This window comes from Protopterus annectens, chromosome 10.part0 (genome assembly GCF_019279795.1).
Source record: "Protopterus annectens isolate FY-2018-M chromosome 10.part0, PAN1.0, whole genome shotgun sequence".
NCBI lineage: Eukaryota > Metazoa > Chordata > Ceratodontiformes > Protopteridae > Protopterus > Protopterus annectens.
Genome location: NC_056744.1, coordinates 585,838,973 through 585,866,821, shown reverse-complemented (window position 1 = coordinate 585,866,821; position 27,849 = coordinate 585,838,973).

The window sequence follows — 27,849 nt, the reverse complement described above, 5'->3', positions numbered from 1 at the left end:
TCATGTGCACCTTGTCAATATACTTCACCAACGTGTCATTGAAATATATGTCATTTATTACTTCTACATGTCAATGATTGTAATATTCTCGCTGTTGTTCTATTACCAGTTTGATTCAATGTAATAATACTCTATATATTTTATTTTTTTCTATTATGTGAATAATATTTTTCTTTGTAATTTTGTGGAGCTTTTCTCCCCAGACCTCCACTGAAAATGGGCTCATTCCAGGCCCAGTGGACTTTCCCAGTTAACAAATGCAATAAATAAATAAATAAATAATTAGTACATGGGAGTGACCAGAATAGGTATAAAGGTAATGAAGGATGGGGTGGATGGCAATGGGGATAGGATAGGAGAGGGGAGTGAGCCCAAGCACAGTGAGGGTGAATGGAGTGGGCTGGCCCTGATTTCACAGATGTACAAGTCTACAGAAACAATCAGGAAAGACAGTAGGTAATTTGGACTTACTTGTTTTGCATACTATTCTTATTGAAATAAAATAAACAATTTTTACCAAGGAGTATGTGGGATTTTGAAAGACCAGAATTTAAAAGAGAAAGGCTTTAGTAATAATAAAAAAAAATGTGCAGGGCTTTCAAAAAGTTAAACAGCATACAAAGAGACATTACTGTTAGAAAGCACAGGATTGGAGGGGGGGCCGCTAACATCCATGGTGGAGTGCTTTAATTAAAAAAGTAGAATTAAACAAGGGCTAGCAATTAACAATTTTGTCCAGAGGATAAAACATACTTTCTGTATCTTTTGAAAATAACACAGATCCTGAGGTTGCACGGTTCAATTAAAGAATGCCACAGGCCAGTAGTTTGAGGTTGGGGATGGGTCTAGGGAAAAGTAATCTAAAAGAGGGAGTTTCTGTATCTTTTGAAAATAACACCAATCCCAAGGTTGCCTTGTTCAGTTAAAGATTGCTGCAGGCCAGTAGTTCAAGCCTGGGGGAGGGTGTCACTCATCCCTCTCTAACATAGATGACAAACAGGTAGGGTAGTTCATTTAGAGGCTTTATTACATAGAAACACATCAGGATGGATAGCAGCATCATAAAATATAGACAAACTAATTAACAGACAGACCTTACAGACATACATGCTTTATATCTCAACAGTTTACTACAAAATGGCAGTCAGGTTCACACATGCTCAGTACTTATATACTTGTGGAAGCCCTCAGGTAACTTCTTAAAGATACATATACATACTGATCTACAGGAGGGATCCAGGAAAAGTTATTTAAAACAGGGAGTTGTGTTATCTTTTGAAAATAACACTGATCCCGAGGTTGCCCGGTTCAATTAAAGTGCACCGCAGACCATTAGTTCTAGCTCGGGTGGGATCTAGGGAAAAGTAAATCAGGAAAAAATGAAAACCACAAACAAGTTCATAGATTAGTATTAGCTAACTGTCCTTGTGAGCCATTTTAAGCCTAGCCAATTATCCCTTGTGAGACTCAAACCATGCACTTTGTGTTTGTAAGGCAAACACCTTAACCATTAGGCCACCCTCCCAACCCCCAAGTAGTAAAAGTCCATAAATAAACGCCACCAATATTTATTGTCAGCACTTTTGTCCGCTTACAATGAAGGAACTTCTTCAGACCCTTTATTTCTGGACTTTTACTATTCAGGGAAAAGTAGTTTAAAAGAGGGAGTTTCTGTAGTTTTTGAAAAAAAAAACACCAATCTCAAGGTTCCCCAGTCCAATTAAAGAGCACCGCAGGCCATTAGTTCTAGCTCAGGTGTGATCTAGGAAAAAGTAGTTCAAACTTGGGGGGGATCCAGGGAAATGTAATTTAAAAAGGGGAGCTTAGCTATGGGCATTCCACCCAACAAGACAAGCAGGTACACCAAGGGGATTTTAAAAAATGGCTCCCGTAGCTTAAGAAAGCTAGCTTAAGCTGTAAAAGATGAGGATATTGAGAAAGCTACAGGAATAAATGGAATTGAGTACTGTATGTATTATAATATGAAAGAATGGCAAAAAGTATATTTTGTGGAATTATAGAATGAATGGTTAGAAAAAGGGTTAGCAAAAAAAAAAAAAGAAACGTACAGGGGCCATGAAATTTATATGGAAAAAGGACAAAAAAAGATATTAGAATTTGAATGCCAATAGTATTAAACAATATGGATTACAAAATATTTATGAGAATAATAGGGAGAAGATTAGGAAAAGGTGTGGTTAGGTTAATGAAGTCTATGGTTTTTAGAAAAAAATGGAAAGGAAGTCAAGATTTATTATGGCTATTAAGATAGGTGAGAAATCATTTTATAAAAAAAATGTGGAACCTAAAATAGTGGTGGAAGATGTGAGTAAAGAATTTGATAGAATACAATACAACAAATTATGGAGTATACTAAGAGATTATAATGTAAGCCATAAAATAATAAAAGTTATAACCTCAGTATATGAGAATAATAATGTAAAGATAATATTAATATTAAATGGGTGGTTAAGTGAAGTAGTAATAGAGTGTGTGATAAATCAAGGTTGTCCAGCAGTCATTATCCTATTTGCATTAGTCATGTATATGATTATAAATTAAATGAATGAAGAATTGAAAATGGCAAAGTATAAAATGATAGAGGGGGTATATGTTTTAATTATTCTTACTTATCCAGATGATAACTACTAACTACTAATTATTAAGAATAAGGAAATGGAAGGAATTGGGAATTTAAATAAGTATTTCAATATGCTTGGCTTAAGTATTAATAAAGACAAAAGTAAAGGAAGTGGATTTTTGGGTTAATTGGAAGGTATTCACTTTAATGTTGAAGCGATTGATATTTTAGAATAACATTTTGCATAAACATGAAGACAGAAATACAACAGGAGAGAAATACAATGGGAGAGACTTATGCAAAGGCTGAAAGAAATACATATATTTTGGAGATCATAAATATTGTCATATAAAAAAAGTATATTTAATAAATTATATTATTTTGAGAAAGACAGCCTATCTGGCAAGCATATATATGATCCCATCTAAGTATGAAAAATAATTGTTGTTGATTATATTTTCATGTATACGGGGTTCAAGGTTAAATCCTGTGAGGAGACAAATTTTAAATGTCAAGGAAGAAGAAGGATGACTAGGGTTAATCAAGCCTTTAGTTCAAGCAGCTTCTTTGAATCTGTATAAAATGTCAATAGTATTAAAATGAGAGATTAGGAATATAGTATGAGAAAGGGAGATACTGCCAGCACAGTTATCTGGAATTTTGTAAATAATTATATGTCATTTGTGAAAATCAACATGATCTATATAAGAGGCTTGTGCTACAAATGTATTAGAACTATATGTCACATAAGTTGGTTTGTACAGACATGTGCTGCAGAGATATTTTGTAGAGTGCTTGTGACTAAAATGTATCCACAGTGTGCCTTCCTGAAACAGAACAGAAATGTATGTGCACTATTGCAACTGTTTAATGTTGAAAAGCTTTCTGTTTTGTCTTTGGAGTAAACTAATTACTAACTCTGAAGGCATGAAAGAATGCAATTGTTTTATGACTTCCAACATCTTCCAAAGATCAGAGGTTTATCTATTTTCACAGGTAGATGGAAAATATTGTGGGAGTTTCACCTAGGTTAGAGTCAGATGACAAGAAATGATGTCATTCTACAAGCTATTACAGCAGTAATATTTGAGATATTAATTTAAGAAGTCTCTTAGAGGGACACAGCATTCTGTATTCTGTCTTGGACCTGACAACAACTAGAGGATCCATTCATCACATCTGCCTTGCTCTTAAGTAAGTTAACTGGGGTATAGTGATTCTATTAAATTCAGTCAGGAATGTAGTGAAACATAGTTTAGATGTTTTTCTTTATGTATTTGAGATTGTCCTGCGATGTTGTTTTAACTATTTCCTGTGGGTTTGAACTCTGCTGTCACTGTGAATATATAGTTAACATTTTCTTGTTCTTTTTATTATTTATTATTGAATATATTTAAACCTTTCATTGTGGCTGATCTTTGTGAGACATATTTAAGTTTTGGGAGTACTTGCATATTTATTTGGTGACACTGTGGGCTACTCCTAATAGCCTTGCTCTTGGTCAAACTAGCATTTGTATTAACATTAATATTGCACAGTAAGATTGGACACCCTTTGTTAAGGGCCTTAAAGTAGCTGCTAAGGAGTTGGCTGGTGGCAGTGATAACTATGTTATAGTCTTGGCAAAAGGGGCCACAGCTCGTAAACCTGTGCCAGCCTTTCCCTGTGTGTGTGTGTGTGTGTGTGTGTGTGTGTGTGTGTGTGTGTGTGTGTGTGTGTGTGTGTGTGTGTGTATAAATCAAACCTCAAAGAGTGTGTGTCAGCTACTTGGGCAGGGACAGAGAAGGTGCTAGAGGTCTTGGCTTGGCCACTCAGCTGAGATCTCAACCCTATAGCTGTGCCAGTGGGGAGTCTTACTGGGGATATGGAGAAATAGTCAGACACCAGCCCCGGACTGACAGTGGTCTCTTTGTGTTCTTAAGGGAAATGAAACGATACAGAAAGCTGCATCTGAAAATGTGTGTGTACCTGTCATCCTCCCAGTGTACTTCCATGTCTGTTGACAGTGGTGAGGATTAAGGGTCCTTGATTACTGGTACAGTGGTGGGTCATCACATATAGTAAATGAGATTACCTTCATAATATTGAAATGCAGAAACTGAAATTCATATAATCAAGATGAGAAGATCATAACCTCACATCACTGAACATTTACAGTGCAGAAACTTGTCACAGCAAGGAGGTACTGCCCATGTCAGACAGTACACGGAAGACCTGAATAGAGATCACACTGCAGTCATAAGAGCAGCTTCTCCATTTAATCACAACATTTAACACAAAAAATGTAGCTTTCTCAACATTTTTGCAATGGGTAAGGCCCATGCACCCCCACACCTGCTGCAAATTCTATATAACAACTCAGAGATCACACTATAGTGGAAAAAAGGGTAAATTTCCTGATCCTCACTGTACCACGATCTCCATTCAAAAATGTAGAAAAAGCTACATTTTTCTGTTAAAAGATGTGTTTAAATGGCAAAGCTGCTGTTATGGCTGCAGAGTGATCTCCACTCAAGACTTCTGAGTACTGTCTGACATATGCAGTACCTGTTTCACTGTTACAAGGTTTTGGCATTGTAAAAATTTGATGTTGTGAGATTATGATCTTCTCGTTTTGCTTATGTGAATTTCAATTTCTGGCATTTTGATATTATGAAGGTAATCAAGTAAATGATATAATGAAGTTCAAAGATAAAGACATTTGGGTAAGATTAAGATATGGGAAAAGATGGAAGAATAATGCAAATGATGATATTAAAGAATATGAGAATAAGATGTTATTATGAAAACTGCAAATAGCAAATGTAGAAAAAACACAGAAAAGAATATTACTTAAATATAATGAATGAACACTATAATATTTATCCCTGGAGATATTTAGAAAATGAAAAAAGAAATGTGATTAAAACAAGGTTTTTTTGGAGTAGAAAGATATATCAATGTAAATACTTCATGTGGAGATTAATAACAGGTAAATTGCCTGTTAAGGCAAATATGCATTATAAAAGGATTCGAGAGAGGATATGCAATTATTGTGTGGAAGGTGAGATTATGGAACATGTTTTTTTGAATTGCATAAGACTGAGAAAATTGTGGAAGAAATTAAGTGAAATTATATTGATTATTTTAAAACTGTAAATGATATAAACATGAATATGATAGAATATGTGTACTATGGTAACAAAAGGAAAAAGAAGGTGAAGGAAATTGATAGAAATCTATTTTACATTTTATGGGCATTTGGAATGAAAGATTGAATTAAAGAAAATATAATGGGAAATAGGCATTATCTGAAATTTTAAAGAAGATATGTTTTTGGTTGTGGAAAAAAGCATGGGGGGATAACTGAAATAGGTTCTTATCGCAAAATTGAACGTTAAGAATGCCGAATACCGGAAGGCCGAACTTGGTAATTCAAAAGGTGAGAATGTCAAAGCCGCGGAAACCCGAATTCTTTCCCAGGGAAAGAATTTGGTTAGCTGTTTCTACGGCTTCGGCATTTTCAGACCAGTTCAAGGTAAGTGTATGAAAGGGTAGTAACGGACTTTAGGTTTAGGGCGCGGGTCAGGTAAGTGTGCGATAGTGACGAACTTTAGAGTTAGGGCTCGGGTGAGGTAAGTGTGCGATAGTGATGGACTTTAGGGTTAGGGCGCGGATCAGGTAAGTGCGCGTAGTGACGGACTTTAGGGTTAGGGTGCAGGTCAGGTAAGTGTGTGGTAGTGACGGACTTTAGGGTTAGGCCTGGGTTAAGGATAGTGCATAGATAGTGGTGTATGTTAGGTTTAGTGTAGGTTTTGAAGGTGTTTGGTTTGATTGTGTTATGTGTGTGTTTTTCGGAACAGCAAATTTTTTCCCTGGGAAAAAATTCGCTGTTTTGAAGGTTTGATCTTATCCAAATTCGATCTTCCGAGTTCAAACTTATGGTGTTCGACATTTTGGAAGTTCAATTTCATGATATAGATCCACTGAAATATATGAAGTATATTATGTTGTAATGTAAGATGCAATTAACTGTAAATAATGTATATAATGCAAGTAATGTATATAATGTAGTATATATAATTTGTTATAATTAATAAAGAACCCCTACTCTTTTTGATAGATGCCATGAGATCTTTTCCATCTATCTGAGCTATTACCAACTCAAGCAAATGGGACCTCAATTTGACATCTCATGTGAAGGATGAAACTTTTTAGATGTGATCCACACGTAAGTGTTCAGATTTAGGCTAAGGAATTAAATGCTACATATTTAGGAGCAATATACATAGGTAAAGATATATAACATTGTAAATGCAGATGGACATAAAAGGTAACATTATCTCTGGATTAAACAGTGTTACTTCTTGTAAGAAAAATTTGAGTATATTATGCTACAACATACTACAATATGTCCTACATTGTAGGAATGTTAGACTGAAGTTATAATATGCATTTAAGGGTTGGGGTTATGAAACATCCACTTCCCATGATTGGAAAATCATGTGACTGCTGTATTATAATTACACAAGTCTTAAGATTATGAATACAAAAGAAGGAAGCTTGGAAAAAGATGAATTGAGAGTTGTGAAACAGTTGTTTGTTTTCATGGATTTGCTAGATAGTCAGGGGACAAAAAATGATAAAATGATTTTCCTTAAAAGACTGAATAATCACAGTAAAATCAGTAATAATGTGCTGAGCATTTCACAACAAATACAATAGGCACAGATCCAAATAATGGGATTCATTTTTTTAATTTATTCTCTCATTCACTTGCTGAAAAATTATATACTTTTTCCATAAAAAGCATCCAGAGATAACTTTGCTTTAACCAGTGCATTGTTGTATCTGTTCTTAGTTTGTGATCTACTTAGAGGAACAGCTTAAAGACGAGTAATGAGTTTGGTATATTATGTAGCAGAATTTCATTAAGGTGATCTTAGTAAGTATAATTATTTTCTATGTTGCTGTCCTTGTTACTTATGGAATACTTTGAAACTGCATTTGGAATTGTGTGCTTGGCTTGAGCACTTCTTCCTCCTTTCGTGGGATACCACATTGGTCTGAGCATCTCAGAAATCGACATAAGAAAGTGAAAACTGCGAAATGTTTAAACCACCCAAGATTATGAAAGAGGTGTTAGCTGGTGTCTGAAGATTTATAGACAGGTAGCTACTGATGTTTGAAAGACTAGATAAGCCAACAGACTGAGGGTATTTAGTTATACTAGTCATTTGTTAAAAGGCAAAGTGATTCCTCCTTCTCCTACTTTGTTTCTACATGTTAATAGCATACCTCCCATATTTGATGGTAGTTTTCATATTCTTGTGTAGTCCATCAGCAGTGAATCAATATTTGTGATCTGTTACTTTTTATTAATAACATTAGGGACAAGATATTGAACTGGAACTGTAGTTTGGACTCAGAAAGCCATAGTTATGAAGCATGCCAAAATGTATTTATGAATGTGGACTTCACTCATGTCTTGAGTTGCGAGGGAGGATCAACTTCCTTCAGTTTCCTGCTAAATGATTGTAATGTAAAGATGGTATAGAACATGTAGTTCATAATGTGGGCTACTTCAGCTTTATTCTTGTGCACTGCTCCAAATTTATTTATTTGTAATGGCACTGAAAGAACATTCATGACACTGCATAACAAAGCTAAAATAATGAAAGGGTTAGGGACTGTACCCACAAAAGTAAGGCTTCACTAAGATGAAAGGAAACACATTATAGCCATTGTTTTCATGTTTCAGATAACATAAAGAGGAATACAGGGCAGACACCATTCTTCTAGTATGAAGAACCCCCTGAAAATCTGAAACTCTAAACTGGATTCCCTGAAAACACCTACTGGAAAAACAAACTGCATGTTTCTTTTTTTTTTCCAGGGGAGCCCTCCTCACCCTCTGATGTAGGATGCAGCCACCCCTCAAACGTATATATACCACCACCAGAGTAAAATTAGCTCAAAGAATGGAGAAATCATCACAAAAAGGGAATTACTATCAACACATCTCAACAACAATCATTTCCAAATAAGCCAGTCGGAACTTCAGGGAACTGAGCCTCAGACAGTTGACATTCAAGAATTGAAACTTCATCTAAGAAGAGGATAAAGAAAGAGCATTCACTTACATGATTCTCAGCTCAAGAAGCAGGCATAATATGTTGCATTTTACATGTCTCATGAATAAATAAAGCACTTGTTTCCATTTCCAAAAGTTTAATAGTATAAAAAAATGAGTGGAAGATGTCCAGTGCCCTTCTGCTGGGGTATTCAACGGTGCAGCAAGAAGAATCAGCTTTGCCTCGTGTATATTCTGTTGATATGCACATAATTCATGTTTGTATTAAAAATATATGCATTGTCATGAAAGACTTGTCAGCAATAAACACTGCTGCAACACAATATATGGAAACATTCATACCAAACTCAGTTTGTTAAAACAGGTTTACAGTGACAAAAAATGTGTAACACTTTTCTGCTTCTTCTCACTAATTTTGCAGTTGTATCACATGTGTGAATTTCATTATAACTACATGATAAGAATCACCAGACAGTGACGTTCTATAAATTCTTGGAACAGCTGTTTTCTTAGCAAACTCGTATTAGCTTTTGGCAGTGTTATTTTGCATCATTACCCTATTCTACAAGCAATGTGATATTCAGCATGACAGTTCAAGGTGGGATTTGTATAACAGTAGGTTACTTTGAAGCTGCCATATGTAAAACTAATTCCCACGGTACCTCATCAGAATTGAAACCTTGTTGAAAGGGGTAAGATAACTAATATGAAGAGGACATGCCCATGGGGCATTTAGTTTTATACTGCTTGTCCTAACGCTTGATTGGTCGCTTATGATGCTTCTGTCAGGAGGTCACAGTGCTAATGAATTACTAGTGAGGACTGTACTAGATATGTCAGTCAGCAGAAAAAGAGGTTTTCTAATTCACTCACCTTTATGATATATGAATCTACTTTAGATACAACATGCATTAGTAAATCTGAATTATTTAACAAAAATGCATTGTTCTATTACCTTCTGATTAAGATTACTTTGCTATACAAATAAAAAATGTAGACATGCATGATCATTTAAAATGAACTGAAAAGTAATAAAAAATAATGATGCAGTATTTACACTGTGGCCATAAACAAATGAGAACAACAGTTTTCAGATGAAATCCCAACATTATTATTTATATTTGCAAAAGCAGGAGTATCTCATTCAATACTGCATTTGCTTTAGTACTCAAGATATCCTTGCAGGCTAATAATTTATCATTTTTCATCTGAAATTTGCATGTCTTAACTGAGGAATATGTAAACAAAATATGTACTGACATACCAATATATGATATGGATTTTTGTAACAGATTGCATTTCTCCTTCTATGCATATCTAGTGTTGACAGTTTAATACACAAATGAAACAAAAAGGAACACTATGCATGGCATTAAACACATAATGTACATATTTATTTTACAAAGTGATAAAAAATATTTGAGATTATACACACCACCTGGAATATATAGCTCTGAAGAGTAAGTAAGGTAAACAAGAGAATAAGGAGAAAGCATGGAAGGTAAGAAAAGGGCACATATTTTTTAGAAGGTGATGGTTGTCACATAACCATTAAACAAATTACACAGCACCATGATATGAAAACAATTGCCAAACAACAACTACGAGGACAAAATATAAAAACAGTTATTTATGCAAAGGATTACACTATTTCATTACACATGTATGAGATGTTAGAATTAAAAATTATAACATTCAGACAGATAGTTTTGCAATGTCTTATATACAGAAGTGAAACATTCTTTGAATACTTTGGCTTAGAAAGATCAGTACATCCATTTTTAGCAGGTATTGTACTGTCCCCTCTAGCCTTCTACAATTTAACTGGCATGCAAAATACATATTATGTTCATTTTTTAACCCATCTTAAGTTATTAGTCATATAGTTTTCAAACTGAGTAAAATTAAACCAATTAACATAAAATAACATACCAGACTAGAAGTATCAGTAAGTAGAGGGTGCATGAGCAAATGGCAAGATGACTTTTATACCTTTGTTTTTGAAAAGCTGCTATCTGCTGCTGTTTAGTGAGAAAGTTGACCATCTCTACAGTAGTGATTATTTTATTATTTAGTTTATTTGAATGTTTTAATATTTTATGAGAACTGATTTTGTGGACCATTTGGGGGTCGGTATAGTGGTTAAGGTGTTTCCTCGCAGACACAAGCTAAGGTGTTAACCTCATAGACACAAGTTAGAAAGTTTAATTCTCACTAAATGGAAATAGACTATACTTAAAATGGCCCACAAGAGCAGCTAACCTAGTACTTATCTTTGAACCTATGAAGAAAAATAAAGAAATGAACATAAATACATTTCATAAAACTGGCAAGATATTGCAAGTTGTGAATCTCTATTATTTATGCAGAATATCCCATGTGCATTTATTAGAAAAATCAACAGGACAATATGTTATAATTATGAAGGTTACTAATGTTACAGACAGGGGAAGAAAAATGTACATGTTTTGAATTTAAAGGAAACAGTGATGATGGTATTTTTCAATAGATTCAATCCATAAAATCCCCTAACAAGTACCACAGAGGTTAACAGCTATGAGTTGTTAATGACATGCTTGTTGTAGTCTACAGTTTGATTCTTTCAGCTTCCATTTTCTTGTAACATGACACTACAGTGTACTAGGGCAGTTGGGGAAGTGGCCAAACCTCCTAAATGGACTCTCCTGAACCATGTGCCTGAAAAATCTTCTGCCATTTGCACCTTTTTATAATTTTTTCTACACTTATCCTCCCCAAAAATCTGTTCAGCCATGTAGCATCTAAAAACACAATTATATCTTACCAGTGCTGTAAATCAGAGGACATAATCCAGAAATATACCTTACTGTAAATGTTATATAGATCTCAAAGATTATTTTAAACAGGCTATGTAGTATAACCCCAATAGTCCTGAGCCTAGACACAGATATAGATAGATAGATAGATAAATAGATAGATAGATAGATAGATAGATAGATAGATAGATAGATAGATAGATAGATTCATAGACATGTACATTCATAAAGAAATAGACATAAGCAGCAATATAGGTGACAGTTGCTGACTGTTCTTTTCTTAGTTTTTCACCTACCTTTTAAAACACTGATGGCAAAGTATATGTAGAAACTCAAATTTGCTGATGGAAGCATATATATATTTGTGCTTTGATATTTACAGCTATGCATCCGAAGTTCTGAAATTTCCCCTTGGCAGAATAAGCAATATTATATCATATTTTATAACCAAGTGCATGGGGACAGAATAAGTAATGATTGCTGTGTTCATTGTACAGTGCATATTTATGTAACTATAACATGTAGAAGTGTGCTATATAGTATGGTGGAAATCCTGCATGCTGCTGTTGTCACATACATGCTTCAGTATGCATTTTATGTAATGTTCCCAAGATACTTTAAAAGGGGTAGTGGTCCATACATACCAATTATAAGGGCACTGCCCATTGTGCACTACATTTTTACTGCCACTGACATGCCCACTGGCCAGCCTGCTGCTGATGCCTGCCATACTGCCTGATGACCCACGTTGCCTTGCAGGCTATGGATATTATTTCCCCTTGTGCCTTTGGTTACTGAAGTCGAGGGCATGGCACTATATTCTTCTCTTTGCCCACAAGGAAGTCATAACAGCTATATTTCTCTTTAGATGGATTTTACTTCAGCCATGTGTCCCCAGCCAAATGTACCACAGGGAATTGTCTCACCACCTAGGTGCCTGAACACCTGCCATATCACTGAACATTTGAAATATCAAATTTCAATTTGTTGACAGCCTACATAGGTTGTATGTGCTGTAGTGTCCACGTAGATAAAACAGGAAGCTAACTATGGTGGACATCGACAACATAGCACTCAGGAGCAAAGGTATCTTGTACCAAACTTGCAAATCTCAAAATGGTAGAGATCCTGCTCATCAACAGATACATATGTAACCTATAGCATGTAAGAAAAAGCAAACTGAGAAATGTAAAGGAAAGACAGTAATGCAACTGCACTGCCTGTTAGGGCAGAGGTTGTCTGATTTTAAAGTCTGTTATGTTAGTTTTAGCTAGAGAGTGGAAATGGGTAGAAGAATTACAATTGAAAATGTATACTGGCTGTCCACCCTACCCTATAATGAGGAGCATATAGTACATTTTTAACATGTCTTATTGTATTGAGTTTTATGCAGTGCAACTGATTTTGTCAAGGCTGTGGCTATGCTACTCCATAGCATCACAGAATCATTGGAGGTTACTAGGCTAAGAAGCCTAGAGCCTTTTTATGCCCAGCCATTCATGCCCTAATTTTTCCCATTTATCAATTCCCATGGACTAGAACAGCATTGATATATGCTTATGCCTTAGGGCATTTACAAGCTGCCCCATCCATGAGTGACACAGTAGACAAGCCATTAATGAATTTGTGATTTTGCATCCATTCGTCTAAATTGCATCTGAATAGGCTTGCTGAACAGCTCTGCTTCCCAGAGAATGGGTAATATATATTGTTTATGTTACAGAACAGGTTTAGATCCTTAGCTTGGATAATTCTACTGCTGTTTGTTTTTGTGAATGTCAGCTCTGGATAGGAGCATGCCTTACAGGTTATGCGAAGATCATCCCTCAGTAGTCTGTATGAGATCAAGTACAGGGACAGGGATTTGATCTGGTCCACATAGGACATATTATTTACATCCTGTATTCTTTTAGTGAGGAACCTATGTGGCTGCTCCAGCTGTTGCAAATGCCTGCTTAAGTACATAACAAAGGGTGCATTGCACTCGATTATTAGTCTAATTAAGGCTCAGTATAGTGGCACTATGATCTCCTTAGATCTGGATGATATGACACCACTTAATAGGAGGTAATTAATCTTGGAAAAGTTATTAAAAGGTCTGGGATTTGCATGGAGTCTGGGCTTCATATTTATTTCAAGGGTGACAGCTTTGCAATCTTTAGCTATCACATCACTGGCACTATCATCTCTAATTTTCCATTTCACCTTCAGAAATAAAAAAGGGTATGTACAGTGTCAAGTCTACATTTTCCATTTTGAATTTTGCTAGAATACAGGAATTTTGCTATGTAAAACTTTTTTTTTAATGTATGTGTATGTTTTATGTTTGGTAGTCAGGATATGGGATGCATTTATTTCCCCATACCTTTTACATATCAGCACAGCTGCTGTCTGATATCAGAAGTGGTTGGGTGTCATGGTACTTATAATGACATCTGCCACATTAATTTTCAATAATAAAAATTCAATATTTCAGACATTTGGTGATGTGACGGTTTAATAAAATAGTCTTAATTATTAGAAATTTGACATTCTGGTAGGCTGACCAATTGTTATCAACCTAATATAAAATAATATTTTATTTATGTATTTATGTATTTATTTATTTATTTATTTAACATTTGTTAACTTCTAAAGCCTGACTAGGACAGAGTCTCTTTTCAGTGGATGCCAGGGGAGAAACCCTCCAGATGCATGTCTTTGAAATGTGGGAAAAAACAGGAGCACCCAGAGGAAATACATGCGAACACAGCAAGAACATGCAGACTCCACACAGAAGGCACCCCAGCTGAAAGTTGAACCAGAGAACCTTTTTGCTGTGAGGTACCAATGTTAACTGCTGCACCATATATAATATAATATCATATCCTGTAACGTTCTAGTCAGGCCTCACACATGCCACTATTATTTTCAAAATTATTGTCTTTCAATAACATAAAAAATAAATAAATAACTACTCTTACAATTTTTTGGCATCTTATCCAAGAAGATTTCAATAAAGCTATGCCTGCAGTTAGCCAATTACTCATGCACTATCTAATCTCTGTGTCTATCCTTCTCCAATGATATAAGATCTCTGGCAACTTATTGATAAGATTAATTAAAGTTTCTAGGTTATTTTAGTCTAATGACCGTCCTTGCCAACATCAACTCTTCGGCTTTAACTCCTTTCTCAAGGAGGTTAAATAGTCCTGTGGCAAATTTGAGAGGATTCATCCAGTTATCCATTCTTAATTTGAAGGAAGATAAAGAATTGCATTGTTCAATTTATTCCAGAGAAGGCATAGGTGCTGACTGATGAGTTTGTCTCTATGTTGCTTTCTTTTTACCTACTGATGAAGGCTCATATCTCTGGTTCTAGTCTTAGCTGAGCTGTTTGCCTTAGTGAGATATAGGAGGTCAAGAACCACTATGTCTCTAATGATGTGGGAAATAATGCATGTATAACCTTCAAAAGTCTATAAAACACAGAGTACAAGGACATGGTATCCAGTCTCTTCTATTAACTAAGGTTATTAGGGCTAAAGATCTTTTTTTAATGGGAACATCTGGAGCTTCTCAAGTGTGTGGAGACATTGTATGACATATTCTCTAATGGAACTGATCAGTGCTGATTACAAGGGAGCAATAACATCTTTGTATCAAGATGAAATACATTTTAATACTAGTTGTGCTACACTGAATGATTTCCTCACTGCAGTTGCCACATGGTGAACAAATGAGAAGGAACAGTGGACCAGGTCCTGAACTACATGTTCATTTTCTAAGGGTGTGTAATTTATACACACATTGCGAGTAAATTTTGTTTTCCAAGAGATATTACTATACTTTTTAACATTCATTGTAAGCCTATTTTATGTACATCAGTTATTAATCAAGGCAAAGTGTGAAGATATCTGAAGTAGTTTTAACAAGTAGAACCTGTTTGCAACCATATGCAAATTTAGTTAACCAGAGATCCTAATTATCATTCCTGAAATTAGAGAAGTAGATGCCAATAGGCAAAAATGCATCACAGACCCCTGGGTTGTTTGACTGGTTATCTTAGTACTATTTGTAGAGTCACCTAACACATGTACTATTTGAGTTCTGTCTTTCAGCCAACTGGCAATCCATGTTACCATGTAAGGATCAATGTTTAAGGATGATAGTTTCCTTAAAACCGCAGCATTAAGTATGATGGCAAATGTTTTGGTCAGATCAACATAAGCTGTATGATAAGACCACCAGCAATAAATTTTGTGATACTCCTGAATATATTAACAAGTTTTACATTGGCATGATCTCACTCTGATGAGGCAAAATTGTTGGGGATCCAAGATCAATGTGATTTTTTAATATCATAATTAATGAGATTGGTTATATGTGCTCCACTCTTTGCAGATCCAACTTGTAAGGCTGATTTGTCTGTAATTTGCATGGTTTGTGATTGGGCAGCTGCTGTGTGATCATCAACACAGCATGTATCAAGAGCTAGACAAATAGCTTGTGGTTAGGCTAAGGCTGAATAGCATAAGGAAAGATTCAAAAAGTAAAAGAAACACAAAAACAAGAAAAAAACAGGAAACAACACCAGTTGCTACCAGCTGAAGTTCAACTGTAATGTCACAAGTAGTAACATAAGTAAAACATACAAAAAGCAGAAAAAAAGCAGATGCAATCAACAATACAGTTAGTAGTTATCTTTTGTTTTTGAATGATTGACAAGAACAGCTGCTGTCTGGTTATACGCTTATCAAGTTCAAGTTCCGGAACTTGATAAGTAAGCCTATAACCAAAGCGAAAAGCTTTGTTTTGAGCTTGTCTTTTTGTCCAAACAAAGGACTTATATAAGGAAAGATTCAGCAAGAGTCTGTCTGGTACTCTTTAATATGCACCCAGGGATGGTATCAGGACGTACTTAGGAATTGTTTTTGGTTTTGGATAACATATTAAGAACATGTTGTTTAGTAGTAATAGAAGGGTAAGGGAATCTGGAATGAGTGATGGAACTGGTGTTTTGTGTATTAAGGTTGTGAAGAACTTGTTTGTTACTATCTGCAACGTCATTTGGGTCAGAGATTTGGGTCAGAGTAAGGGTTACCTTTAAGGATAAGTTCAGTTCAATATTAAGTGTTATTCCTTAGTTTTCTGTTATTGCTAAGGAAGGATTTGCATTAACTCTTTCCTTCATAAGATTACCTTTTTTCCAATCCATATAGTTATCTTTGTTTTTTGGTAATATTTTTATGCTATCCTCCTTCTGAGGAGTTTTCACCTTACTGCACAAATTAAGTAGTTTTGTATCTTGTTGTAAAGCATTTTATGTTAATTGACTACTGCAGATAGTTTTTAAATTTCCCTTTATATTTGTCTCTAGTTGGCACTGATTGGTCTATGCTTGTGACTAAGGAATATTAAGTCAATGTATGAAGTTAAATCAGATATGAATGAATAATGTGAGATGACAGCAGGGATAAGTGAAAATGATGTGTATACAATAGAAATGTTAGTCTAATGGAATGCAGCTGCTAATACTGGTTGGACAGTGATGCACTAATAGATCATATTTGAAAATTACACAGTAGAAACTGCTTGCCAGGAAGGAATCAAAAAAGTAGCATCCATGGGGGTTGCTTTTAGTATGCTATATAGAACTGTATGGGAACAAAGGTCTGTTTGTGTTTAAAGCAAATAAATCAAAGGTTGTATATTTAATGTCAGTTGATGCTTCTAATATAATAGGTAAGCTTGGAGGTTGAGACTTATGACCATACCATGGACTCTTGACCATACCATGGACCGTGCTTGAGTTTTAAGAATATTATAGACAACACTATCTAGACATGTAGCTCTATCAGTCATTAGTAGCCAGAAGGGCCTTTCTATGATTGTGTGGGACATGTGTGCAGATTTTTTTAATAGAATTTATAGGAGTGAGCTCTTGCAGGAGTGAAGAACAGCAGCAAGTTATCCATATTCCACCTTTGGAAAGGATGCATTCTTAACCAGAGCCTTATGTAAATTAGAAGAAAAGTTATGAAAGTACATGGCAAAACATTAATTATGTTAAAGTCTTTTATACTGCTATTCCAATATGTACTATACATGATAAATTGTGATCCAGAATAAGCTCTAATGTTCGCTGGGGTGGTATTCATAATCCTGCCCTTTGTACATTCATAGCTGTAGTCCACAAAGAGGGCAGTACATCCTTATGCAAATCAGATCATTTAGACTAACTACAGAAATGCAGAGACATTTTAGTAAACATGCCACCCTAACTCAAAAGCATGACATCCTTAAGGCAAAAGAGTGAGAGCTATTATGAGGGAAAGGGGTATTACACATTTACGTGCAACTACGATTCATAGCGATAAACATGAAAGGACCTAATTTCCATACAAAACGTGTAAAGGACCCAAAATGTATATCAGAAAGCACCAATTTACCAGTGGAATATGTGAATTAGGCAGCAAATTGTTCAGCTGACTGAAAGGGAAAAATGAATATTTACTACCATATTTTTTAAAAGGTTGTACAATTATTGAATTCACTTCAAGAAATGTTTGTTTTATTGTATTTTATTGCTTGTGCATATGTGGCAAAACTACTGAAGGGATCACCAGGGGATATATATAATTTTTGTATCATTTGAAGTGTGTGTGCATACATGAAGAAGCCATTGAAGTGACTACTGGAGGAATAGTTCATTTTTTTGTCAGTGAAGTGCTTTTGCATGCATGGTCAGACTGCTGAAGTGATTGCTGGGGGGAAATAATTTATTTTGTGCCATTTTAGTGCTTAAGCATACCTGGAAAGACTACTGAAAGGATCACTTAGGAAAATTAATTTTAGTGAATTTTACTGCTTGGGCATACCTGGACAAACTACTGAAGGGGCTAAATGGGGGAAGTTCATGGACTGCAAGGCAGATATCAAAGGCACAGTGATGCTTTCAACAATAGATCTGTGCATGGTATGGATATTAGGCTATAAATCACAAGAACACTTCAGTAGCATACACCACTTTACAAAATTTCTCATTTATATCTCATTATATTTAAGGCATTGTGCATTAGTGTAAATGGCCTTCTTAAGTTGTACCTTAGCTACATTTACTAGCAAACATCATGGATAACCCTACTGCATTTGTGCAAACAACTATGAATAACAGCCATAATCTACCTGGATGATGATTCTGTTTTACAAGGCCTTTGAGAATTACGGAGATGTTTCCAGTAAACTTTATTAGGGGACAGGCAACATTACTGCTGAGCTGCTTCAGGTTTATTGGAAACTTGCTCCTGTTCTCTATTTCTAATTATCTGTAAATCTGGTCTACAGCAGGCTGTCACAAGCATACACAGCAATGCTTAAAGAGTGTAGCTTTTATTTAAGATCATTAATAAAAAGTGAAAAAAAAAAAATTGTTCCAAGCATTAATGCCTGATATAATCCAGAGTAGAGGGTACTTACTCCAGAAACTGAAGTCTTGACATTGACTTGGTATATTCTATTAGACAGGTAACTGTCTAGCAAAAAGATTAATTGTTATTGAAGTTCAGCTTCTTTAAATTTGCATGAAGAATTTAGTAATGAATTTGTTCAAAGGCCTTATTTATACCTGTAACTATATGTGGTGTAAGATGATGATTATTTGTTTTACTACAGTTTGTGCCATTGATATTATACCAGCTGGTCTTGCTGCTGACACCAATGCAGAAGCTATTGTATAACATAATAAGCTGAAACTGTTTAAATGTTCATAAATATGATTGTGGATCAGTTTGATTAAGGCATAAATTATCTAGTGGTGGTACTGATGGTGACTGAATTATAGAAAATAATGAGGCAGGAGTGGGCTTAAAAATTGCAGGAATATTTCTAACAGTTTTAGAAATACCAAAGAAATATATATATATATATATATATATATATATATATATATATATATATATATATATAGTTCCCCTTCAGAAGGTCGAATGGCTGAAATCTTGAAATGCATATGGACGAGACCATATGCTCGAAATTTCAGAAGCTAGACCTTCTGAATGGGGATCGGCATACAGCGCATAACAGGATATTTCCCTTTCTGTGCTGTAGTGCGATCTCGGAGTTCTAATAAATAAGTATTGGGGTTGTGGGGGGTGCAGGGGGGCTTGCCCCCCTGCAGAAGCATTGTTTTGTGTTATGTTTTTGTTTTATTTTTACTTTCCTTTCAGAAGGTCGAGCTTCTGAAATTCGAGCATATGGCTTCAGCCATATGCATTTCGAGATTTCAGCCATTCAACCTTCTGAAGGGGAACCACAACCCACATTGCTATCTGTTAAACCATTGTCAACTCAGTGTAGTTTCAGATTAACCTAACAAATAAGGGATATCATCCATTTCCAAAGCATCAATAACAAGTGTCTCATGCAAACCATTTTATCTCTCCTAATCATTGAATGTACCCTCCAACATACCCTGAAGCTCTCTCCTACTTCCTTCCTCACATTCCCTGCAATACTATCTGCCCACCTTATCTATCCTGCTTTTTATGTGACAACAATGAGCACTATTAAGTGATTGAAAGGTCAGGCAAGAACTTTTAATGTATTTGGTTATAGGTGTATATAGCTACGTATGTTATGGTCCATGCAATCTCCTGCCTAGTATTGCTCATATGTTCCTGTAGCATGTAATAGCTATAACTAAAATCTGTTCCCTTTAACATGTCAAAAAGGATATCCCATGAGTGTTTTTCATCATACTCTTGTATATGTTTGCTTAGTTTATCTTCATCTACACATTTGTTTTTTTATACATGTTGAATTCATGGCTGTCATAAGTATTGTCTAACTACACTGATTTATTTCATCATTTGCATAATGAAAATAACCTTCAGCAGACATTGTGCATTATTATCAACTCAGTCTGTGTATATGTTCTGATGCATTTCTTTGTTCTTTTCTTGATACTGAGCTTTTATATTTAAGGTAAGTCTAAAAATCACTTACTAATGCTCTACCCAGTTAAATTCAAACAGACAAACAAACAAGCATACAGACAAACAAACACACCAACTGACCAACAAACAAACAAACAAATAAATACATCATTATGCAAAGAGCTCATGAGCTGGTACTTTTGAAAATTTAGAAAGGCTTGATATAGAAAACTGAATTCAGTGTCTGATTTCTTGTTTCACTTCATTCATTTAATGGAAGGTGCTATTTCTCTGAAAAAGTATTTGTTTACTTTAGTTCTGAAAGTAAGTAGCAAGGGAGAACAGTGACCTAACAGGTTTTCACTTGCAAGTGAGGCAGTCCCAGATTTTAAACCCTACATCAAAAATTGTCAAAATCAGATTATTCTTGAATTTAAAGCTAAACTGAATGGATTTATGGGTAGGCAATTCCAAATTATTAACTTTACACCACATTCAAACCCTGCTAATCAATCATTTTAATCAATAAGTGCCACAATATGGTGTATATCTTCATATGTTCCATACTTATTAAACAGTACCAAATGCATACCATTATATTATTCCCTAACCCTCAGCAAAAGCTTGCACAGAATACAACAGATGTGTAATCTAAAACTTGAAATATTTCATCTACTATTAAGATTATTCAAAGATGCAGGCCTTGCAGAGTAGAAAATATGGATAACAGTAAAAATCTAAATCACAGCTCTTGTCATTGTGATAATTATTAATGAAATACTTAGGATTCAAAGACCCTGCATGTTATTAAATTCCAATGGCTTTCAAACAGAACTTCCTTTATGTGGAAATGGTAGATAATGTATCCTATGAACATGACATATCATTTATCTTCTAGAGGGCACACTTGTCACACATCATCACCTATTACTAACACTTCTGCAAAGTCATACAGGGGTGTCCCTGCAAGTCCCTACATTGTCACATAAATCTTAAACATCTTAGCATCTGTCATCATTAAATTATGGTGAATACTGGAGACCAATGTTTTTTAACAGTTTCTTACCAGTTACACACATAAAATGTTCATCTCAACCCTTACCTTTCAAAGATGTTCTACACAGGTTGGCTAATAACACCTGCCATTAAGTTCATTTTCAAAATTATACAAATAACTATGTATAACTGCTATCTTTTTCTTCTGAAAATAAGCTGTCTTAAAGATCTAATTATGATACCAAATGCAGATTAATGTTACCCTATAGCCTGAACAGTCAACTGTATAATATACAACAAATTAATTACTGACAACATCTGTAGGTGCGGAATAAGCTTCCCTATCTCCACACCTCTTACTTAAATCCATGATGACAATGTCATGGAAAACACATTCATCCTTAAGGTCATATGCATTACAAACCTGCGTTCACATTTATCATGCAAATATTCAAGCCTTTTAGCCTAACAGCTTGTCACTTAACCTTTGCTATCACTCCATCCATTGTAATACAATGTTTCCACTATATCTAATAACTGTGCTCTCCTTAGCAAGTAGTCTGTGATTTGAGAATCAAAACTTTTCTGTATGTCAGCATGAGCAAATTCTACAAGCTAATTGGTTGTATTGTGGTCAGACTGAGCTCTCCCATGTCAAAAGTTTCAGTTAAATGTACATTGGCTATTGTGGGTAGGTACAACATTATCATTTTGTGAAATCACTCCCCTTCAGCTATTTAAATTTATTGGCCATCCCACTGTATTCCATAGAACCAGAATACAAAGTGCCCACCCCTTCCAATCTAACTTGCTCTTTTAAAATTACTGGCTCTCCACTTAGATAGCTACCCCTGCTTTCCTATCTAACTGCTTAGTACACACTGCAGTTCATAGGGTATTAATCCATTTTCCATCTCACCTTTAAAATATTCAACATCTTCTCAAAGACCACCAACTACTGATGAGCCGACATTCTGCCTCTCAGTAGTTATCTTGGGATTAATGCTTCTATTTGCTCTGTCTTGCTCCTGGTGAGAGAAGAAGTACAGAAACATTATTTTGTGAGGACTGTTGATCATTGGAAAATCTAGTAACTGCTTCATAGGTGCCAGTTTAGAATCCGTGCTTATATTTTGCTCCAGGTGAAAGAAAGAACAGAGTGCATACATTCCTAAGTCTTTCTGGGTGGGAAGTAAGTGTCTGTAATTTACCTTCCTTATTGATATGATTGCTATTCAAAGCATCTACCAGGAAAAGGCTACAACAAGCCTATAAACCCTTACATCATCTAGGACAAGACTTTAGATCACCAAACAGGTTATGGCCTGCTTCTCATCTTTGGATTGGTGTGACTGTTTTGCTTCTGGTGAGAGAAGAAGCAAAGGAGCATTGTATCCCAGCAGACTGAAGCTGTGGTAAGTCCAACAAGTCAGGCAGTAGCCATTCAAGTGAGTACCCCCTTTTCATCATTCTTTTCAAGCTATTTTTTTTCTTTTCAGTAAGTACTGCTTGATTTGCTTCTAACTTCAATATCTTCCTAAATACATTATCCATAATTCATCAGTATCTACTTATTAGTTTCCCCTCAAGTGTTGTCAGTGTCTTGTATAGCCACAGACACCTTGAGATGACATTTTTTTCCTGTAAATGTGCCATTGAAATTTCACCAATACCTAGATGCAGACAGGACAACTAAATTGCAGTGACAAGCACTGCCCCAAGAGTTGCAAACTGGATACTCCTGTGTTTACTTTATATTCTCACCCCAACTGTCTAATCAATAAAAATGGATCTGTTGCCATTGATATCAACTTTACCACTATCTCCATTATCAGCTTGGTAGATATGGACAACATTAGACAATGCAGAAATTGCCTCATGTTTACTGACAACCAGTTAATCTCAAAATTTATGCGGTATGGGAGAGATGTACAATATTTACCTAATTTCACTGGAGGCAAAGCTCTCACATAAAAGCACTCCTAATATCAATAAGGTCATTAGTAGTACACACTTTGCACCCATCATACACAATTCAAGGCTGACACATAGATCTACATATGCTGAGGCACTTAAATGTAACCCTCTTAAACCCCAAAGACCTACTAGACAAAGTATGCATAACAAAAACCTTCAGTAACCCTGAAGGCACTCTTTCAAAATGACAACCACATCAGTACATAGCACCACATCATATGGAGCCTGTACTTTTAAGCCCATAAAGCAAGTCCACCACAGAATCCAACTTTCTAGTCATTGGAGACTCCATTGTGAGACACACTGATGTCCGTCTCACCGGGCTGAGTAAGAAGAAAGTAATTGTCAGTTGCTTAGCAGGGGCCAGGATCCACCACATTACCCACACACTCAGGTCGTTGGACCACAAGTACCAGTATGATTCAGCCATAGACTATGTGGGTGTAAATGACCTTTCATGTACCTCCCAAGATTATATGAAGACAGACATCATGGAGCTCTCAGAAGATGTGTCCAGGCTGGTAGCATTGAGCAACATTTTAACTTTTCCAAGGATTATGACACAATATGAAAAAAAGATGACTGACTTTCATAATTGGCTTAGTTTCTGGTGCCATTCTATGGAGGTACTATATTTCTCAGCATGAGAGGAGATGGTCAACAGGGACATTCTGTACCTCACCCCTCTAGGCTTTCATGTATTAGCTAAAACATTGTCCTCCCGCATAGTGCCTTTTTACTGAAAGTACTTCAGACAGAGTAAATCAAAACCAAGAAGATCTAAAGATGTTACTGCAAAATGCTAGGAGTCTAAACAAAAAACTCCACTCAATAGAATCTTTCTTCTCCCTAGAGAATGTTGATGTCTGTGCAGTCACTGAAACATGGTTTAATGCCACCAACAGCATGACAATAGTGCAAGATTATAATGCATTCCACACATTTAGACCAGCTACTACACAGACAGGTAGCTGTCTTAATTTACATCAAAAATAAATATACCTCAAAGCTGGACAAACAGGTCAATGTACTTGAGCTTCTCCATGTTCAAATCACCATAGGCAAAATCTATTACCACTTCCTTGACCCTCTATGAAATGGAAAATCTATACCATGTGTTTAAACATATTGGAAACACTCATCATCCAACCCAATTCCATGGTGACTTTAATTATCCCATTATTAACTGTTAATCATATACAACACCAAACATATAGGCAAAGAGTTTTCTGGATTTTGCTCCCTAGACCAGACGTCAGTACACCAACAAGGGGTGCAACCATACTGGTTCTGGTCCTTACTAATATGGGAGAACACTGCATACTTCCCAGTGTAATGTCTGCTCTGGTAAAGACAGACAACAAAATGGTCTACTTTGAAGTAAAAATAAAATCTGGAACCCCGGCTAACCCTGGAATATTCATGAACTACTCTAAGGCTAAGTTCCTACTATTAAGTGATAACCTGGCAAAATTTCAAGCCCCCATAAACCCTAAGAACACTGCTGCCTTTACAGAACTGTTCACAGAAACTCTATGCAAGCATGTTAATAGCTGCATAGAGCCAACTGTACCCACCATAAAGAAGTAAAGAAATAACTCAAAAAACAAGTCACCCTGGTGAAATCGCAACATCAGTAGACTTTATAACAGGAAGAAGAAAATCATGGTGAAAATTAAGAGGTGCCGCATCCAGAAGAATAAAATCACTCCCATCAAACTAAACAATCAACTCACAGCACAAATAAAGTCTACCTAAGCCACATTTGAGATAAATTTGCCCTCATGGACCATGAACAACCACAAGGCATTCTTTAGCTATATCCACAACCTCAAAGGCAATACACAATTCTGTATAGAGCTTATTGTAAGTGGAATCACCTATACTGAGCCAGAAGATATAGCAACCCTACTGGCTGATAAATTCAGCTCCAATTTTACCCTTCTCTCCCTATCAACCTTCCCTCAGGAAGTACTATCAAATACAACTCCTCCTTCCATCACCAGGGAACAGGTGCTTAATGCTCTCTCTAAAACCAAGAGCATTGCATCAATGGGCCCAGGCAATATCTCAGGATGCCTTTTAAATAGAATGAAACATGATCTATCTGGCCCTCTAGAATTGCTATGTAACTGTAGCCTTCAAATAGGCTTCATGCCTCATGAATGGAGAACAGTAACAGTCAACCCTCTGCATAAAGGTAGGCCATCTACAAACCATGGAAAATACAGACCCATAAGTCTCACTAGTCTCATATGCAAAGCCATGGAAAGAATTATCTTGGAAATGATCAGTAATGACATACGAAAGCTACAGGCAATGAAACTGATCAAATTTTGTTTCATCAAGGACATGTAATGCCTAATCAACCCCGTGGACTTCTTTGAGAAAGTCATCAAAGCAATGGATGAGGGCAAAATGGTTCACTTTGCCTACCTTGACCTGGTTAAGGCTTTTGACACAATCCCATACTCAGGCATTGTTGACAAACATAAGAGGTTAGGTACAAACAGTTATGTAACCTGGTGGATAGCCAGCTGATTCATATAAAGGACCCAGGAAGTTAGAATTGGGGAGGCCATCTCTACAATGAGGCCAGTCACAAGCAGAGTCCCTCAGGGGGTAATTCCTGGGAAAGCTCCTTTTTGGCATTTACTTCTCTGAAGTCAAGGCTAATGTTAATGGCCTCTGGTTGACTAAATTTGCACGTGATTGCAAATTGGGAGCTGTCATTGAATCACACACCAGAACAAATTTTGTCAGAGAAGGGCTGACACAGACAAAAAACTGGTGCCAGAGCTATGGACTAAAACTAAATGCCAAGAAATGCATAATAGTATCTTTTGAGAAGTCATCCACCCCTGTTATCTGTCATATTGATAACATACCCCTAACAGATGACCCAGTAGTCAAGGACTTGGACAAACACATATATAGTAATCTAGCCATATACCATCACATTTCTGCAGTAGTGAGGAAATCCTTGTATGTCGTGCAACTTATAAACAACAGTATGGCATCTAGGTCCAAGGAATTCATAGTTCCACTGTAATCAGCATTCATCAGACCTGTCATTGAGTATAGTGCCTTCTTTGGTATGTACCTAACCAGGCATATCCAACAACTGGAATGTGCACAGAGGTTCCTCACTAAAAGAATACAGAACATAAGTAACATGTCCTAAGCAGACAACCTCAAGGAACTATACCTGTATTCTGTCTCCTACAAACTATTGACAGGATTTCTATGGCTGGCATACAAGGTATTGTTAGACCCTACTATGATGGACTTCCTGCATATCCACAAAGCAAACAACACTAGAATTACCCATTCTAAAGACTTAAACATTACCTGTGATATAAATAGTGCCTGCTGGAGAGAGACGTATGCACCCTAGAATCCTTCTCTGGAAAAGGCTCCCCATCCATGTGAAGCAGAGCTTATCCCTAACCCAATTCAAGTGTAACTTGAACAATTGGATGGTAATAGGAAATTCATCCCTAGTTTGGCACGTATGTCTCTAATGGACATTGGCAGCCAGTAAATGATTCATCTTCCAGGCCCCTGCTTGTAAATGTTTCACCTCCCAAGCCCCTACTTACAGTCATCAAGGGTACCAGAACTTGTCAGACATTTGGGATGTATGGCTGGGCTTAAAAAGGCCCTTGTGGTCATTAGCCTATTAAACACCTATGAACTATGCTAATAATACATTATTGTTAGCAGCGTCATTATATTAGACCTTCTGACTTGTGCAATGCAGGTAGTTAGTGTTCTTATCTGATTCTGAAAATAAATATTAAACAGACTTCAGGCGTACACCCTTTCTAGTCTCTGATGCATCACTGGCAAAATAAAAACACATTCCTAAACCAAAAATGTATCAGACAAAGACCACCGCATGGTAAAATCAACAATATTAAAATAAAGGTAGCATTAATTAATGTGATCCAGAGAGGGAAATATCTGTTATGGTATACTCTGGCAATATTGAAAGATCATTGTACCAACAACTTTCAATTGTTTTAGAATAAGAAACCATGCCTTAGACTGGGCAAAGTTCAACTGGAAATGATACATAATTCTGAGCAAAAACCATTTAAATACAAAACACTTCAGTGATACGAGTGGTATTCACAAACTACACAAATGTGCATGGGGGATTGGCCAATAGTGACATTGTATAGATATGTAAAAATGTGGTATGTTTGAGCAAAGCATCACTGGTTTTCATGTGTGTATAAATTACAATGATCTGTCTACCCAAAAGGTACGGAGTGGAAACCATGCAAAGGAAAGAAGGGCCGCAAGAAAATTACTGTGCAGATATGTAAGATGTGCAGTTTACTATCAAATGGCTGAAGTGCCTGTGCTCAGATGGCATGTGGTTAAAAGGCACTTTTCAAATGGGCAGAATGCTGAACCAAAATATATCGACTATACTACAGCAAAGGAGTTTGGTATTGTGAACAGAGATCGAGGTTCAATGAGGAACAGAGAATTAACCCATTT